The sequence below is a fragment of the Equus caballus genome, chromosome 3 (assembly GCF_041296265.1).
Source record: "Equus caballus isolate H_3958 breed thoroughbred chromosome 3, TB-T2T, whole genome shotgun sequence".
Lineage (NCBI taxonomy): Eukaryota > Metazoa > Chordata > Mammalia > Perissodactyla > Equidae > Equus > Equus caballus.
Window position 1 is genome coordinate 92,224,511 of NC_091686.1, and position 18,774 is coordinate 92,243,284.

General features: G+C 42.5%; 1 protein-coding gene across 14 annotated transcripts in view; it reads right to left on the reverse strand.

Annotated features, from left to right (window-relative positions):
• The window catches only part of LIMCH1 (LIM and calponin homology domains 1), a 314,999-nt gene that overhangs the window by 295,091 nt on the left and 1,134 nt on the right, over window positions 1–18,774 (reverse strand). The window lies entirely within an intron of this gene.

Here is an 18,774-nt window from a genome sequence, read left to right on the forward strand (position 1 = left end):
GTCAAGGCTTCAGATGATTGAGCCCCAGCCAACATCTTGTTTGCAACCTCAAAAAAGACCCTGAGACAGAAGCATCCAACTAATCTTCCCCAAATTTCTGACATATCTGACAGAAACTGTGAAATGATAAATATTTGTTGATTTAAGCTGCTGTGTTTTGGGCTAATCTGTTACACAGCAATAGATAACTAATGCACTATCACAAAACTTTTAACAATTTTCTTCACAAATATTTAGAGGTACTCCTCTCCTATTTATATCTACTCTCACTTCCTTCCCTGTATGTCTCAGAAACCTTGTTTCATCAATCTTTCCTTCCCACTGTTCCATAAGCAACATCTTCCCTTCTCCTCCTTTCTCAAAACTTTCTAATGTGTTCAAGTCTCTCCCATCCTTAAATACAGAACAAAACAAATCCCACTGCAACTTTATGTTCCTCTCCCCCTACTATTTACTGCTATCTCCCTTCTTCACTGTCAAGCACCATGAAATAATAATCTACACTCCCTCTCTCAGCCTTGAACTCCCACCAAGCCTTGAACCTCTATAATTACTGCAATAACTCCAAGCAAGTCACACTGTCCTCCTAACTCTTACAGGCAAAGGCTCCTGCTTCTTAAACCCTCTTGATTATCTCACAGGTTCCTCAAATAACACATTCAAACCTGAACTCATCCTCTTTCTCCTCACATCACTCCTCTTCCTATGTTCCCTACCTTGGGAAATCATACCACTCAGTTGCCTGAGCCATAAATTTGGGAGCCACCCTCCATTTCTTCGTTCCTCTCACCTCCCACATGTATTCACTCACTAAACCGCATCAATTTTACATCCTTAACATCTCTCACATTCACTCTCACTGTTGTTGTCAACATCACCTCTTATCTATATTCCTGCAACAACCCTATGGCCTCCTGGCTTAAATACTGGCCACCATACTCATTCCCTACTTTGCCACCAAGGTCATCTTCCCAAAACATAAAATAATTATGTCCTCTCCTTACTTTTCAATTATTTCCCTTTGCTTATGGATAAAATCTAAACTCCACTAAAAGAATACTAATAGTAATTAACACCTATCAAGTACTTAACTATATATCCAGCACCTTTACAGAGGCCTTCTAGAAAAGTGTATTAGCTTGTTAATCCTAACCACAATTCATGAGACAGATACTGTAAATACTCTTACCATTTTACAGATGATTAGCCAAGGCACAGAGAAGCTAGGTAAGCTCCCCACAGTCACAGAGCTAGTAAGTGGCAGAGCAAAGTTTTGAACTCAGGTTGTCTGACTCCAGAGCCCGGCTCTTTTAGTTCTGGCACTAAACCCTAAGGCATGGTACAGAAGGCCTTCATTGATATGACCCAGAGCCTCTTCTCTCAGCAGCCCTCTCCAAATGTTATGCTCCAGCCCTGCTGCTTCCTAAAGCACACCTGCTTCTGCAAACATCCATGCCTCATCTCAAGCCCCTCTCATGATCTAGAAGGGCCCTCTCCAGCCCTTTCTCTCACCTCTCATCCTGACCTTCCCCATCCAACTAACAACACTTGCTCATTTTTCAAGACTCAACCCAATGCCCATCTCCTCAAAGATGCTGATCCCCACCCAAGGAGAAATGTTTACTTCTTCCTTTGTGGATCCCTGGAACCCTGCACAGACTTGTTTCCTTACACTTTTTGGTAGACTGGAGTATCCTTTGAAAAATATTCACTTCCCTCCCCTGCTACTGTGCGCAGAATGTCTTTCCCTGTCCCAATGACTTTGGACTTGGCCACATCATTTGCTTTGGCAGTGGAATGTGAGTAGATGTGATGCAAGTGGAGACTTTAAATCCACTGCATGATTTGGCTGAGCTCTGGTGCACCTGTCATTCATTGGCCATGAAGAGAATATCCTCCAGGTAGCGTCTGGTCTAAGGAGAACAAAGACACACGAAGCAGATCTGAACCCAATTCTCAGTCTTAAACCAAATGCAGCCAACCCAGATCTTGAGGCAGACCCACTCCAGCTGACACTTGAATTCATGAACAAGAAAAAAAATACTATTGCTATCTGCCACTGAGTTTTGGGGGTGGTTTGTTATACTGCACTATTGCACCAAGAGCTAACTAATATATACCTAGAAGTTTTAATTTTATGTGTTTGTTTATATGTCTTGGGGACTGAGAAGAGTGCTTAGAACATGAAGAGCTCTTAATAGATTTTTTTTTGTTGAGATATAATTGATATACCATAAAACTCACCCTTTTAAAGTGTATAATTCAGAATTTTTTAGTATTTTCACTAAGTAACATAAATAAATGGCCAACCATCACCACTATCTAATTCTAGAATATTTGCATCACCCCCAAAAGAAACCCATAGCCATTAGTAGGCTCTTAAGAGATTTTTGTAAATGGGTAACTTAATGAATGAAAATATAAGAAAATTCTTAGAGAACTTTTATTTGAAAGTAGAATGATGATATAAATATTGCAGGAAAAAAACTGTTTTTTCAGAAATGTATCTCTACTAGGGTATTGTAAGATCATTTTACTTTTAAAATATGTTATACTCACATTTCCCATACATTTTAAATATAAATATTCAATATTCTTTTTAATTGCTATTGCAAGGCAAAGGCCATTTGGAGATTTAATTTTCAGTCTACAGATCACAGAGAGACGTTTACATTAAAAGCCACAAAACATTCAGGAGGAAAAAAAAAGTCTCACATAGTTCAAAGCTATCAGTAACCAAGGAAAATGTGACATAGAATCTGCATTTGTACTAAAAAAGAAAATCTCTTAGTCAAATGCCAAAAATAAAATTTCAATATTTCCAATAATAAGGACTAGAGCTTCAAAAATTAGCAAATCCACACTTTAAAAATATAAATGTCAAAATCTAAAACAATGGCAAGGTTGAAAAACTATTCTCATTGGATAACTGACACCATAATTAAACACTGTTATTCATTTTTTTTAGATAAAGAAAACTACATATTTTTTAAAACTATAATGACAAGCTCATTTCATTCTATTAACAAAAAATGAGAGTGATCTTATTTCAGAGAGTAACTCCATAAAAGAGACGCCCTTGGAAAAAAGTTTATTAAAGAATGTTGAATAATGGGATAAATAAGAAACTCATGTCAAGGGCAAAACGTTCTAAACTCAATAAACATATTTTCTATATATTGAAAAAGCACCCCAGACTTTGTTTTGCTGTGCTGAATGAAACTATTTTACCAAATCTAAGAAACCTAGAAAAGTGTCATTCTAACCCTCACTATCCCTTTCAAAAAAAAAAAAAGTGAAAATCTGACCAAGGACTAGCGAAGTAACCAGTGAGCTTTCAAGCATCCTGACTCTGCCTAAACCATCCGAGTTTTTATTTTTACCCTCCTCTTTCCCGTACAGGCTCTGCTAGGACCCAGCTGCGCTGTGCCAATCTGGGTCACTCAGCCAGAGGATCAGTGGGCGACAGCCGCGGTATCCACTTTTAGAAGGGCCCCACATGCCTGGGGAGTGTGCAGGCACAGAGCCGAACATTCTCCAGTCCCGGAGTGTCCAGCAAAGAGCAACTGTGTGGTTTTGCTATTTCTAGGCTTCAGGCTCCACAAGATTCATCCTTACCTGAGGAATATGAAATTCAATGGGGAAAACAAATCAGATTCTGATATTGGATACTTGCATTTCTAACATTTTTTAAAAAGCTGCTATTTCATAATTCAGTAAAAAGGTCCATATATATATATTGGGAAGAAAGGAAAGTTGAGATACCCAGGATGGACTTTTCTATACATATACTTGTTTAGCTTTATTGAGGTATAATCAACAGATAAAATTCTAAGATATTTAAAGTGCACATCATGGCGATCTGATATACACATTCACTGTGAAAAGGGTCCTCCCATTTAGTCAATTAACACATACATCACCACACTTTGGGCGGGGAGCGAGGTGGGGGCGGCGCAGGGCGGGTGGAGAACATTTAAGTTCTACTCTCTCGGCAAATTTCAATTATACAGTACACTGTTATCAACTATACTCAACATGTTATACATTAGATCCTCAGACCTTATCCATCTTATAACTGAAAGTTTCTACTTTTTTACCAGCCTCTGTCTATTCCTCCTGCCAGCCCCAGGCAATCACTTTCTACTCTCATTTTCTGTGAGTTTGACTTTTTTTAGGTTTCTCATATAAGTGACACCATGCTGTATTTGTCTTTCCCTGTCTAGCCTATTTCACTTAGCAGAATGCCCTCAGGGTCTATCCATGTTGTTGCAAATGGCAGAACTTCCTTCTTTCTCGTGGCTGAATAATATTCCCTTGTATAAATGTATATATATACCACATCTTCTTTATCCATTCTCTTGTTGATGGACACTTAGGTTGTTTCTAAGTCTTGGCTCTTGTGAATAATGTTGCAATGAACACCGGAGTGCAAATATCACTTCAATATCCTGCTTTCATTTCTTCGGATATATACCCAGAAGTGAGATTGCTGGATCAGATGGCAGTTCTATTTTTAATTTTTTGAGGAACTTTCATATTGTTTTCCATAACGGCCGCACCAATTTACATTACCGCTAACAGTGTATGAGCATTTCTTTTTCTCCACATCCTCACCAATACTTGTCATCTCTTGTCTTTTTTTATAACGGCCATTCTAACAGGTGTGAGGTGATATTTCATTGTGGTTTTGATTTGTATTTCCCTGATGATTAGAGATGTTGAGCACCTTTTCATGTAACTGCTGGCCTTTTGTAGGTCTTCTTTGGAAAAATGTCCATTCAGTTCCTTTGCCAATTTTTAATAATATTGGGGGATTTTTTGCTATTGAGTTGTGTGGGTTATATTATCTTTTAATCAACACTTCAAAATCAATCTGATTCATTCAATCACATTTTTATACCTAGAAACCAAAAGAACTACCAAAACCAGTAGAACCAATTAGGTGCAGGGTTAGACACCTGACATTCAATGATACCTCTAAAACTGACCCTTTTCTAGTCTTACAACAATAGGACTAAAACAATCTCCTAATGCCTTTTGTTTGTTTGTTTTTTGGTTAGGAAGATTGGCCCTGAGACAAAATCCATTATCAATTCTCCTCTTTTTGCTTGAAGAAGATTGTCCCTGAGCTAACACCTGTGCCAATCTTCCTCTATTTTGTATATAGGATGCCACCACAACAAGGCCTGATGAGCGGTGTGCAGGTCCATGCCCGGGATCTGAACTCACAAACCCCAGGCTGTCGAAGCTGAGCTTGCGAACTTAATCACTACTCCACTGGGCCAGTACCTATTAATGCCTTTTTTAACCAACCCCAGATCATAATCCCATGCTTACCTCCAAGAAGTAGCCACTGTTCTGAGCTTGTATTTTAAGTATTTCCTTGCTTTTCTCTATAGTCTTACAACCCATGTATGCATTCCTATATATTACCACATTTTAATTAAAAGTTGGTAAAATTTATTGATGGCCTACTCAGCATCCACTCCCCTCAGATTTTTCTTTAGGGGATTCACAGCTTCTCGAATGGATAAAAGCCAAGAACCTTTCTTAGGGATGGACCAGCGTGGACTTTGACTGGCTTAAGCTAATCAACTTGTCTATTTCCTGGGCGATCATGAACAAGGGATGTGTTCCCTTTCTCTGCCCAGAGGGTGTAAAGAGAATACAAGGACCAGAATTGCTCTTGCCCAGCCAGCCCTCAAGTAGCAAAGCCTGGACTTTTGGGGGTGGGGCAAGAATGGATGCACCATGCAAAGCCTGAGCATAAAGCCATGCGGTGCACAGCACAGTTGAAAGGCTGAGAGAATCCGGGTCCTTACAGATATCATCGAGCTGCTGAGCCAGCCTAAAGTAGGGATCTACCTCGAGATTGTCAATGAGCCAACAAACTATCTTTTTTTCTAACACCAGTTTGGGTTGGATTTCTGTTGGTTGCAGCCATCAGAATACTAACTAACACAAAAGGTTTTTTGAATGAAAAAATTACTAAACACACACTCATATAAAACCAAATGAATAAAAGCAAATTTTTTTCACACATCATACAATACACAACTCTCGATGGAAGTTAAAAGTCAGTGGCCTAGCATGTCACAGAAACATGAAGGTCCATCAGGCCACTTGGGGTTCAGAGTCCCCATAAGCATTAGAATGTGGGGTTGGGGAGATGCCTGGAACCTCCTTTGGATAAGATTTCTCTCCTTTCCAGGTAGCGCCAACTATCAAGCAGTGTATTAAGTGAGGAGATTCATTTTGGGGGTTTCTTTAAAAATACTAAAAACATATCTAAGGCCAACACTGGCCTCCAGCATCCTTAGACAACCCACAACTCCTCACTATGGCTCCCCCTCACCAATATCCCTCAAGGACACCCTTGGCGAAGAGCCTGTAGCACACCCCATAGCATGGTGGTTACCACCACAGGTAACGCAGCCAGACTGCCTGGGTTTGAAGATCAGCTCCATCATCCAATGACTATAGGACTTTGGCCATTTACTTATTTTTCTATAAAATGGGGGTATTCAAGAGTTTGTATATAGCTCACAGGATAGTTGAGAAGTTAAATGCTTAGAACAGGGCCAGTCAGGCTATAAGCCCTCATAAATTTTTGTCATGATCTATGGTAATTTGAGGGAGCTTGGAGAAAATGTGATGACTATTCATCACGAGAGAGCCAACCATGATCCCAGGTTAGAGCCAGGCAGCACTGAGGACTCCCACCTCCTGCACCTGGGCTCAGGAGCCCTTCCCCTACCCTCTCCAGCTTCATCCTGCACCTTCCTCACGCTGACGGCCAACGCTCCGCCTCACTGCTCCTCTGACTCTTCCTTTGGAGTCCTCACACAGCCTGCAGGCTTCACCTAGAACACGACTGCCTGCTCCTTTCTGTCTGGCCAGTTCCTGCTCACCCTTTGAGTCTCAGCAGAAACAGCACTTCCTCAGGGAGGCCTGCCCGAGGGCCCACAGAGCAAAGGAGGTCCGGGGCCTCTCTGTACTCCACACAACCTACTTCTCCCTTTCTGAACAGGTAGCACACATGGAATCCTGTGTTCAGGACCTGTCTTTCCTCATGGAATTTAACCCCACAAGTGGGGGGACCACATTTATCTCATCTACTACTGAGTTCCTAGGACGTGCTCAATAAGTATATGATGAATGAAAGAAGAATGTCCCAAATTGAGACAAATCACCAATACACAAGTACTGGTGCAGGAAGGCCACAACAAATAACAACAGCCTAGAAGTCAACGACCCTCAGACAAACCACTTACCCCAAGTCTCAGTTTCCTCATTTCCGATTCACCTCCCAACAGCTTCTGACCCTCAACGAAGAACTTTTGTGGGTTCTCTTGGAGAGAAGGGTGATGTGTTAAGTACTACCAAAGCACAAATTCTCAAAGAAAAATGTCTCACGAAAAAGGCTGCCCTATTCCCCTTCCTCTCCAAAAGTAATAGGAACTTCTCCTGGGAATGTTGTCCAACGTCTTCTGACAGTAGATAGGAATGTGAACTTCCTAAAAAAGTTTCCTTTTGACCTAAGATCCCAGACTCCAGCATCGGGAATCTTCAAGCCGTTGTTTCATACATCTGAGTGTATGAGCATGTGAACGAGAGAGAGTAAAACACACACAAAACATTAAGATCCAAGTATTTCTACTGTAAAATAAGATGCACATTCCTGAAAATGAATGAATAATATCCCAAAATAAGACAAATAACCAAAAACCTTGTATTCTGCAAAATCACTAACTGAACAGGAACAGGGCTTGTTGAAAATATAGAGTTGGGGCAGGAGGCTCAAATCCCATTCAACTTTGTAATCAGCACACTATCAAAAAAAAACAATAAGAACACTGAAAACCACTAGCACAGATAAAAAAGATGTGTTCTGTTTCTAATTACAGAATATACACAGGACTTCACCAAAACGATGGAGCAGCGCAAGGGTGCATGGTGGAAAAGGTGTGAGGAAAGACTGAGGCTGCTGCGTTACAGAGATAAGAGAAAAATGCAGGACAATCTGGGAAAATCAGACCTTTTAATAAGCACAAGCCAAGTGGTGCCCAGAGCAAGAACAAGGGGCGATCGCCTTCCTGGTTCACCTCTACTAGCCTCCTTTGCTTTCAACTGCTGCTATTTGGTGATGCAAAATATTAAGATGCTAAGAAAAATCTCACAAGAACCATTGCCACTTGTGTCTTACAAAGCATCATTCCCTATTTCCCAATTGCATATGCAATAATTCATATTAAAGAAACATAAATTACAGCAGAGCCAACTGTATTTGCTCAGAACACCAGGGGCCCATGCCAGGTGAGGGGTCTGGAAGTGGAGCTGCGACCAGGAGGTGCCATATGGGTAGACCAAGAGAAGAACCACCGTGAGGGGCACCGTCTGAAGGCCTAGGAGCCACGTGAGATCGGAGTCCTGACCAGCCTGCCTGCCAGTCTTAACATGAGTGAACAGACACGGGAGAGAACCTTGAACTAGGACAGTGCGCAATGGATATCTGTGTTACACAAGGACTAAACAGGATGACACATCACAACGCCTGGCAGGCAGACACCCTAAATACACAGGTTTTTCTTCCCCTTGTTGATAATAATTTCAGTTCTAGATCTCAATATCTAGGACTATTTGAATACAGAGTGGGAGCCAGGTCTCAAAGAGAAAGAAGTTGGTGAAGAGAAAGAGAGTAAAAATAGTTCCACCCATCGACTATGGTTTATTCTGCTCCTGTAATGGTTTTTCATAATAGTCCTAGCCACTCTTCTGCCAAAATTTATCTTTTTAAAAACACTGACAGGGCTCCAGTTTCAGAGAATGTGCTCAGGAGCTATAGAGGTGGAACTGTCTCCTAGCAACTGACAGTACCACGCACACAGAAGATGCTGAATAAACAGCTATTCAGGGAAAGAGGAGGGAGAGAAGAAGCAGCTGGTCATCTGTTTGTTTGGTTAGATAGTTAGCTGCGATCATGATCTTTTTAGAAGTTTTGCTTTTACTTCTAGAGCTTAGCAGTCACCAGCCCAAGCTCAAGCTCTGGAACAGGATTGCCTGGGCTCAAATCCCAACTCTGCCACTTACTAGCTGTGTGACTTCAGGCAAATCAGCTAACTGTACTCCATTTTCCCATCTGTAAAACAGGCCTAAAATGGTGCTTACCTGAGAAGCACCTTATGTGCCAGGCACTGTGCTAGACGATATATCTCTCTATCTGTAGATATAGATAGATAGATCTCTCATCCCATTAACTCAAACAAGCGCCCAGACTAGCACCAGCACACAATAAGTGGTCTAGAAGTGTGTTAGCTACTATTAGTTTTATTTGGCACTGAACTAGCCACCTTATCATTTTACATTATCACATTCTGTCAACTCTTGCAACATGATGAATCAGCCTTCCTCTTGTCACCCTCCCCTCCTATTTATGACATCTTGCAAGGTCCCTGCGGAAACAGGCGGCAACCACATCTGTTGGTTGCTGACAACATTCAGCTCCACCAGCTCCTTTCATAATTTTCTGTAGGAAAGGCAGAGAGGATGCTATTTCTCAGTGTTTCCATTGGGTCATAACCATGGTCATTTATTAACACCAGCTACTGGTCATTCGTTTTTGTGGGGTATTTTCCTTTTAAAAATACCCAACAAGAACTCATACAGGTGACTACTATAATAAAAATTCCTCAGTGCTTTTTTTGCAGATATCCTGTAATTGGAAGTACTGATCTTTCTCTCGTTAGGAAATGGGAATTATCTGGACTCCTACAACAGATGAGAGAGGAGGCTGACTGACAGCTCTGAGTGAGGAGAGAAAGGGAAGGTAGCAGCCCCAGGGCAGAATGCGGGGGCATGTTTATTTAAAGAAAGAAGTTTGTTCTCCCAGCAAACATTGCAAACTTGCAGAGGGGATCTCCAAGGGCAGGGAGCCCTACACCAGTCCAACCTGAGGGGAAGGTTGGCCTCCTAAAATAATTCTTTCAACTGATATCGCCTACCCAAGAGCCAACAGTGGAACCACTTTCCAACTGTCCAATCGCAGACCGTCTCTAGGCAACTACTGGGTAACTGCTTTTTTTAATCAGTCTTTAAAAAAAACAAAACACTTTGCTTCCTGTCAGGGCAGCAACAGAGTCTATTTTCTCCGCCACAGCAGAGTCCAAGTGCCAATCAGGTAACTGTAGCCAGGCACAGGCTCACTGAGAAAATCTCTCGGGTGGTGGGTGATGTGGGTATGGGGCCCTATTGAGGAGCAGAGGGAATAAACCAAGGAGTGAGACGATGACTAAGACCCAGTCCTTGGCCACAAGAGCTCTAGGGCTCACCTAAGGAGGCAGATCCCACGCAACCATATGTTCGTTACAATGTAATATGACAGCTTTTCTAACAGAGGTAAATACTAAATGTCAGGTGTGCACAGAGAAGGAAGGATTAACAGGCTTAGAGGAATCGGGGAGTCTGCCTCAGAGGCAGTCCTGTTGAAGCTCTGTCTTGAAAGGATTCGTCCCTGGAGAAGTGGAGAAGGGGAATCCTCCAGGGTGCCCCTATCTCAACAGCCATTCTCTCCTTTCTCCTGAGGAACAGAACCCAGACTATTACCTGCGGACACTGCAGCCTCCCCTGCAATCAGGAGTGGCCATGTTACTGAAATTCTGAGCAATAAAAGGGAAGTAGAAGTATCAGGAAGAATTTTCCCGAAGGCACCTTATAAGGGAAGGATGCAATCTTCATTGTCCATTCCTCTATCCTGCTTCCTGGAGAGGTGATGTGATGATGAATCCCTAGCAGCCATGTTGGACCATGAGAAAGGAGGTCTAGAGATGGTGGGCTCAAGTGTTCAAAGAAACCTAAGTCACAGACCTCCAGAGTTTACAACTTACGGGGCTCCCAAATGGTACATGACTTTATTAGTTTATAAAGCCCCTTCTTTTGGAGGAATTTTGGGGCAAGTTCCCAAATCAGGGGACATCTGTGAGTCACCACCCAAAGTCTCACAAGAAATGGCTTTGCTCACTCGTTGAAAAGCAGGCAGGTTTCCTCCTGCCCCTTCTCCCCTCAGAGCAAAGTGCAGCCTCTACAGCCCCTATTTTGTGTAAGAATTTTAACCCAGAGTCCAGGCTGAAACACAAATCCCACAGTCCTCTCTGCCATTTCTCCTAGAAGAAGAGTTCTTGCTTTGTCTGCGCCCTGGTCCTAAGAGGTGTAATGGATCATCATGCAAATCCTACTCTGAGTGGCCTGCAAGAATTTTCGAGAACTTCTGACTCAGCTCCCTTCCCCACCCCTTCCCCCCAGACATACCTTCAACACACCTGGAGAACTTTAACAGGAGTTCTAGTCCACCTTTTTTTTTTTCAAAACATAATCACAATAAAAGCATGTGCTGTGTGTACACGCAAGCCCTTGTCTCTATAAATTAGCATCAATCTAATTCCCCTGCTCAGCAGCCTTCACGGCCTCAGCTTACACATTACCTTCACTGTGAGTCCTCGTCTGCCTAAAGCACTTTTCTCTTAAGCCCCCCATTCTTTGTCTTCATGGTACTTATCCCAATTTGCAATTATGTATTTATTGTTTAAGCTCCCCCTCTCCCCGCCGAAGCGACTACATTGTGCACTTTATGTGGGCAGATATTATGTCTATTCTGTTCACTCTCTAACCCTGGTTCTTAGCACTATGCCAGGCATACTGTTGGAGCTTAATAAACACTTTTCAGGAAATGAATTTTAAAATTCATTTAAAACACTTGCACAAATTTACACTTACTTTCACCATTAATGCTTATTTTTAGTGTTTACAATGAATTGAACTGAGTGATAGCCAAGTGTCTCGAATAGTTATTTTCATATTTTAAACCATTTGACTGAGCCTATCCTAGCCTTCACTCAATTTCTTACTAGAATAAAATAATTGTTTGAATGCCGTTTTTTAAAATCTTTCTTAGGGAAGGAAAAAAGAACTGTGTACTCAGCACAATAAATATTCCTTGGTACAGCACAATTCCTTGATAAACAATAAGGCTGAGGATTTTTTATATTGGGTCACGGAAAATATTTGTATTGGGTCATGGAAATAAAAATGCCACAAGTCCTCTGCCCTTGACCTTTATTGGAAAAACAAGTACAGGTCTATTCTTACATGGCCCTCCTAATGGGCTATTTAGGGATAGATGGGTGGGGTACGTCCCTAACTTCTAAGGCTAACCAGGAGGCCAAGCTCACCCCACAGTAGCTGCACCAGGGTAACTACCACAGGCAGAATGCCGAACAGTGGAAACATGGAGGTTTCTCAGCCTAACCAATATTTTATTCTTAAGGTCCCAACACAGATGGAAGGATACATTTTGCTGATAGGTAGTATAAGTTTAGGTGCAGGTGTTAGTCAAGCTATTCCTTTGGTGCATGTTATATGACAACATCATCTCATTCTCTTCCCTTATGCCAAAGATAATTCCGAGATACGACAGCCATCCCAACAGGGTTAGCTGCATGAGGACGTTTCTTTTGGAGTGTTGTTTTCAACATGGCAAACATGGAATTTTCCCACAGCAGAACTGAACTCCATGACATCATTCCTCCTTGCAGAGAGATATATAACATCACCTCATGTCCAGGCAGTCTTTCCAATATTCTGTCGTTCTCTTTTTTTGAAAAAGGACTATTTTTTTTCCTGTATCATCTAGTAACCCTCTAGTTTAGGATATTTTTATATTTCTCAGTCACTTCAAAACAACGTTCTATTATCCTTTCTTTTCCTCATGCAATTGCACTGATGTCATCCTTCTTCCCACCCTTCCCTGCCCCCCTCCCCCAAAAGGATCATCTCTGATACCTTTCTTTTGCTTCAAATGTAAACACACACACATCTCTTAGGAAAAAATGAGGGGAAATAATATAAACTTGTATTACATATTTTTCTAAATCATGGAATAGTGAACTGGGTTTAAAAATAAAATCTAGTTCCAATGAGAGTAGTTTAGTCAAAAAGCAACTAGTCATTCAGTCTCCAGCCATGAAAATAAAGGCCAAATAACGGGGGTGAGACTGGAACGCAGATGACAAGGATGCCAACCACAAGCGAAGCTTCCCAGGAGTCTCAGAGCTGCTTTGTTCAGACCTTCAGCTCCTCGGGATGGGACCTGGATACCTGCAGGGGAGGCTACCAATCTCCTCTCTTGGAAGGACCTGCCTCTTGGCTGACCTCAACAACAAAACTGTTCCCAGGTGAGACCCTGTCCACACGGGAGAACTCTCAGGTAAATGCGAAGGAGCTGTGGCAAAGGCCTCCGACAGATGTGCTCACAGCTTAAACACACCAGCCCTGAGAAGCGATATTTCTTCGCATCCACATTTGAAGAACAAAACAGACCACACCGGCATTAGGTCCTTACTCAAACTCTCTGGGGAATGTTAAGGTATGGAATGACGCACCTTCTCCATTAGAAAATGTAAAAAGCACACAAAGACTACACATTTATTCATCCCCACTATGGAATAGGCACTGGAGATAAAACTATAACAAAAGAGCCATGGTCCCTAATCACATAAACATAAAATATTCTAGAATATCTGTCCTCTTAAAAAAATCATATGACAATGAATCAGCAAGCTTAAAAAAAAAGGAATTACTTGCCCACTGGCCGTTTGCCCTAATAAAACTTCAATGGGGAGACTGGGGGTTATGGCAGTAACAACAGGAGACAGAAACTAGATTCTAGCAACCCTGAACTACAGACAAACCCCAATGCCCAGTTCTGCCTTAGCAATAGGAGGTCTGAAGGCAGCAAGCAAAGGTGAGAAACCTGATTCCTCCTGCCTGACGGCCTCGGTCCTGCCCTCCACCCAATGTAACCCTAAGGTGCTCTGTCCAAATGAGGAGACCCTCCCAGCCCTGGAGTTGAAAGAAACAAACTATGGGGAATAGTCTAGGGAGCCACAGCCTCTGAAATCCACATCCCACCTCCACTTATGGGAAGGGGTGGAGGAGGTATGGGGTGGGGGGGTGGAACACGACATGACGGACACCTCTGCACAGTCACAGGAACAGAAAGCTCAATCCTTACAGAAATCTTTACACATGGTCCTAAATGTGGGAAGCAAAATAAGGGATCAGAGAACAAGGCCTGCAAAGTCAGACAGCCTGGGTTCCAATCCTGACACTAACAAGTACTTACCGGCTAGGTGACCCTAGACAAGTCTCCTAACTCCTAGAAGCCCCAATTTCCTCAACCATAAATTTTGGATATCTGGATATACATATTCGTAGAAGTTAAGAAAGGATGCTTTGGATTAAAGTCCTAGTTCTGCCACTTACTTACGACTTTGGGAAAGATATTTAATTGCTCAGAGCTTCAATTTTCTCATCTGTAAATGGGAATAATAATAGTACTTACTTATAAGGGGTTAACGCATACACAGACTTTTTAGCCCAGTGCCTGGCATATAGTAAGCACTCAATAAATATCAACTTTTATCACCACAAGCATCAATTTCATTACCGTCACTCTTATTGTCATGTTATCCCTAACTATGACACTTTTAAGTTTCAGAAGGGTCCAAAACAAAAAGAAAAGCTGCCAGGCCAATTTCCAGGAGCTGCCTGGTCCCACCTAGCACTGACTGCCACCCACAGAATCACGGCCAGATGTCTGCATCATGGCTCCATTGTCATCCATCGGCGGCGAGCAGGGGGCCAAAAGATCCAGTTGCTGGTAACGCATGCTCCACCCTACCTCTTCTTGGTGACCAGAGCTCAGTCTGGCCATTTGGAGCCTGCTTGATGCAAACTCGGTTTCCAGGGAGATGCTAGGGCAAGAAAGTGCCAGCTCCACCTCCCATTCCACTTCCCCTTTCCCCAAATCTGTGGGACCTCTCTGTTCTCCTACCACATGACAGCATTGTGTCATAGCAGCCCTTGTATACAAACAAGCCAGACTATTTAAATGTCATTGTGAGAAAGATGCTGCCTGCTCTGATTTACATATCCATTCAGACCACTACTCCTTTCTTGATCTAGCCAGAAGTTTTTCTTCCTCTTCCTCAGCTCTCCAGGCAGAGATGGAGAACCATATGCGAAGTTAAATCTTTGTTGTAGTAAAAAAATAATAAGAGTCATCAAGTCCCTACAGAGGCGGAGAACTAGAATGACTATATAACTTATGGCATATGTTCACTCGTCATTACGTCACAAATGTCATAAGTTACTGGCCACTAAATACTGGATTCCCTCAAAGACTACACATTAATTTTCCTACTGCCAAACAATACAACATCTTTCAGTCTTGGAGAGCTAAGGTACCCTCGGTGCTTTTACTCTTCAAAATCAGGTCCCGGTTGAATAAGAAAACAATTCTATGTGGGCGGGGGAAACAACCCAAAATGATGAACTGATCCGTTCCAGCACTAGTTCCCATTCATGCGAAATATCGATTAGGTCACAAATAACATTATATTCATCACCAAGCCCCACAGGCATGCTATGATTAAAGTTAAAGGAGTCCAGAAACTTCTCAAGTTGAGAAGGAAGGCTGAGTTGGGTTGAAATTTCCAACCCCTCCTTAAAGGCCTGGCAAGCTCCTCCAAATCACAACTGAAACCAAGCCGAAGGGACATCTGTTTCTCCAGAAAGTGTTTGGCATTAAAAAGAACTACAGATCAGAACAGATAAATATTGTTGTGGGTGGAGAGGCAAAGGGGAGGGAGGGGACCAAGAAAATCAGAATCGTCTACCTGCTAATGACCTCTTATAACTCAATAAATATCATCATGGGGGGAAAAAAGGGAAAGAAAGAAAAGAAGGGAGGAAGGAGGAAGGAAAATAAGTGGAGGAATTTATTCTTTTTCCTAGCAGGAGTTGACTCAACTTCAGTGAACAAAGCATTGCTACATTTGAGATGAATATTCAGACAATTACTATTTGTATAATGATCTAATATTGGATTGTCTGCAAGAGGAGAGGCATTGAGCATTCCGCTTGGAGTCTGGTAACAAAGACTATGCATTGAACTTAAATATTCAACATAATGTTGAGGAATAATTTTCTAAGCCTTACTGGACTACTAGGATCATTTTATGAGTAAATATTACAGGTTTTCCGCTGATCTCTAGATTAACACATAGCATCTACTTAACTTCTAGTCCAGGTACCCAGGTGAGACAGTAGAATGAGATCACTAGGTGATTGAGTTATATTTTTTTAACTAGAAACTTAGGGTTCTGAAGATTTTCTGTCAAAATGAGTCCTAGTTACTATTAACAACAACAGAAACAATAGCAATAACAGTAGCATTAATAATGGTAGTAGTGGTGATGGTAGCAGTAAGAGTAACAGCAGTAGTAATATTAATGGTAATAATAATACTATTACTTACACGACACTTCCTAGACAGCGGGCGCTATTCCAAGCAGTTTAAACATATTAACTTATTTAATGCTCACAGCACTCCTAAGAGGTAGGTAAGCTATTATTAGTATTCCCGTTTTACAGATACTTTCAACAATATCTTTTTGTTATTTTTGTTAACAACTAGAGCCATCTTTCAAAGAAAATATTTAGAATGAAAAGGAGAGGAAACGCAGCCTGCCCAAGGTCTTCCAGATAGAAGGCAATAGAGCCAGGATTCAAACCTAGGCTGCCCGGCTCCAAAGGCTGCCCTCATACCCACTGTGCTGTCCTTGCTGGCCCTTTGCTTACGAAGGCCTTCTAGAATAGGAATGTGGAAGGAAGTTAGTCAGGGCCCCGCCTGCTGGCAGCCAGAGTTAATATTTGAAGTTTGCTGTTTCCTTTAGCAGTCTCCCCAAACCACATTAAGACACGCAGCCTGCTCCTACAGCTACAAGAAGTCATGGAAGTGTGGCCCGGCTATTCTCACATGGTCTGTGACCTCCAATAGGGTTTTCACCTTTGCCAGCCAAGGCAGAAGCTGTGGGTGGGCTGAGGTGAGAGCACGGTTCCCAGGCCACCATTTCCTGCCCGGTAACACAGTCATCAAGTAGCCAAGGCTGCTGGCGAGAAATTCCTCACTAACGAGTTATCTCCTGGAGCTTGTTCCTTGAGCCTTTATGACGAATGAACGTTTTCTGGCCAACCCATGACTCCAGGAAGACCAAGGACTGAGGAGGACAGACAAGCTGCAAAGTTTGTTTATTAACCTGCTGCACCCAAGGGAACATTTTTCTGAAAGAGTAAAATTCCTGACGACTCAAAAGAAAAAAAAAAAAAGGCCTGTGGGAAATTTAATCACCAACTGAACAAAAGTGGAAAACAAAGCCCTACCAATGAGGATGTTGCCGAAGACAATGGGGCCCCTAAAAGAGATGCAATTGTCTCCAGATAACAATCCCCCCGGGAATTCGGCTCGCACTAAGTACCACATTATTGCTATATTAGCTGAGGAATCACTGTTCACCAGGCAACTGCGTGCAAAACCATCTGTTACTGGTCCTAGGTGCCCCGGTTTGCAGACGCGGCATTTACATTTCAAGAGGAACCTCCAGGAAGGAAGGGGGGAGGTCTCCATCCCTCCCTGGAGCAAATACCTTTTTAGACAGCCTGGGAGGGGAAGCTCTCCTTTCCGTGAAACCCAACTCCCGAAATTGAAAGGAGATAGGCCGCTTCAATAATGCACGCGCAGAGCAGAGGGCCAAGGCTGCCTAGTCCTAAAGCCACGCACACCCTATGATGGCTTTCACATTCTCAAACTGGCGGATGTGGCAAGGTATCGAGCATAATGACAAACTGTCCAAAGGGTCTAATGGGGCTCTACTTTCTTAAGGAGGCCCTTCTTCTTTTTAAACCTGTGTAACCAGGACAAAAGCTGATCTTGTGTATTGCACAGTATTTAGACTGAAGTATACCACCACTTAAAAGCAGACTGTGATGTTCTGGGCTGGAGTATATGTTTCGGATCTTGATCTAGGTGGGAGTGACAGTAGTATATACATACGTCAAAATTCAGGGAGGTGTGCGCTTAAGATTTGTGCACTTTCCAGTATGTAACTTATACCACAATATTTTTTTTAAGGCAGAGTATGTCAGTGTTACTCATCATTTAGGAAATTGGGAACAAACCACCTGCCTTCGTTAATTGTAAGATTGCTCTGCTCTTATATCCTCCCCTCACCACCATCCACATCCAAAATCTCTCCTGAGAATTTTAAAGTTCAAGAACATAAAAAATACAGCTCTCCAACTCTCAACTAAGCCAGTGACTACAAATACCTCCTGTGTGTCCTGTGAGCCTCAGTATGCAGCCCAGAGAGCACCTGTCACACCCCAGGCCCTTCCAGCCACATATCAAAAATAAAAAGTCAAGTTCTTTTTCTCATCTGGTCATGAGCTATCAAATTATGAGAGACATGACTGGAGTTTTTAGCAATAGAGCCTGGAGCTTACTCTTTTGTTTCTTTAACCCTATTTTTAAATAAATGTTTCTAAACTCTGCCTAACACTCTTGCTTGCAGGAAGGAGGTTAGCCCTGTAAGGTGCAGGCCTCTGTGGAGCATTAGAGCTGCACTGAGTGAGCGAGGTTTCCGCAGGCGATTCGGCAGGCTTAAATCTGTACTATCGCAGCTCTGTTACTCCAGCAGCACCTTGAGATCTGCGGTGCCACAGGAGGGTGGCACTAGGTGGCAATCTGAGTACTAACAGGCTTCACCATTGCTGGGTCATGACTTAGCGGTACATTTCTTCCTTCGAACTACCAGGCAAGGAGGGCTGCCTGTCCCTGAGGCAAAGAGGGTCAAATTCGCCTTACGCTAAGCCTCAGGC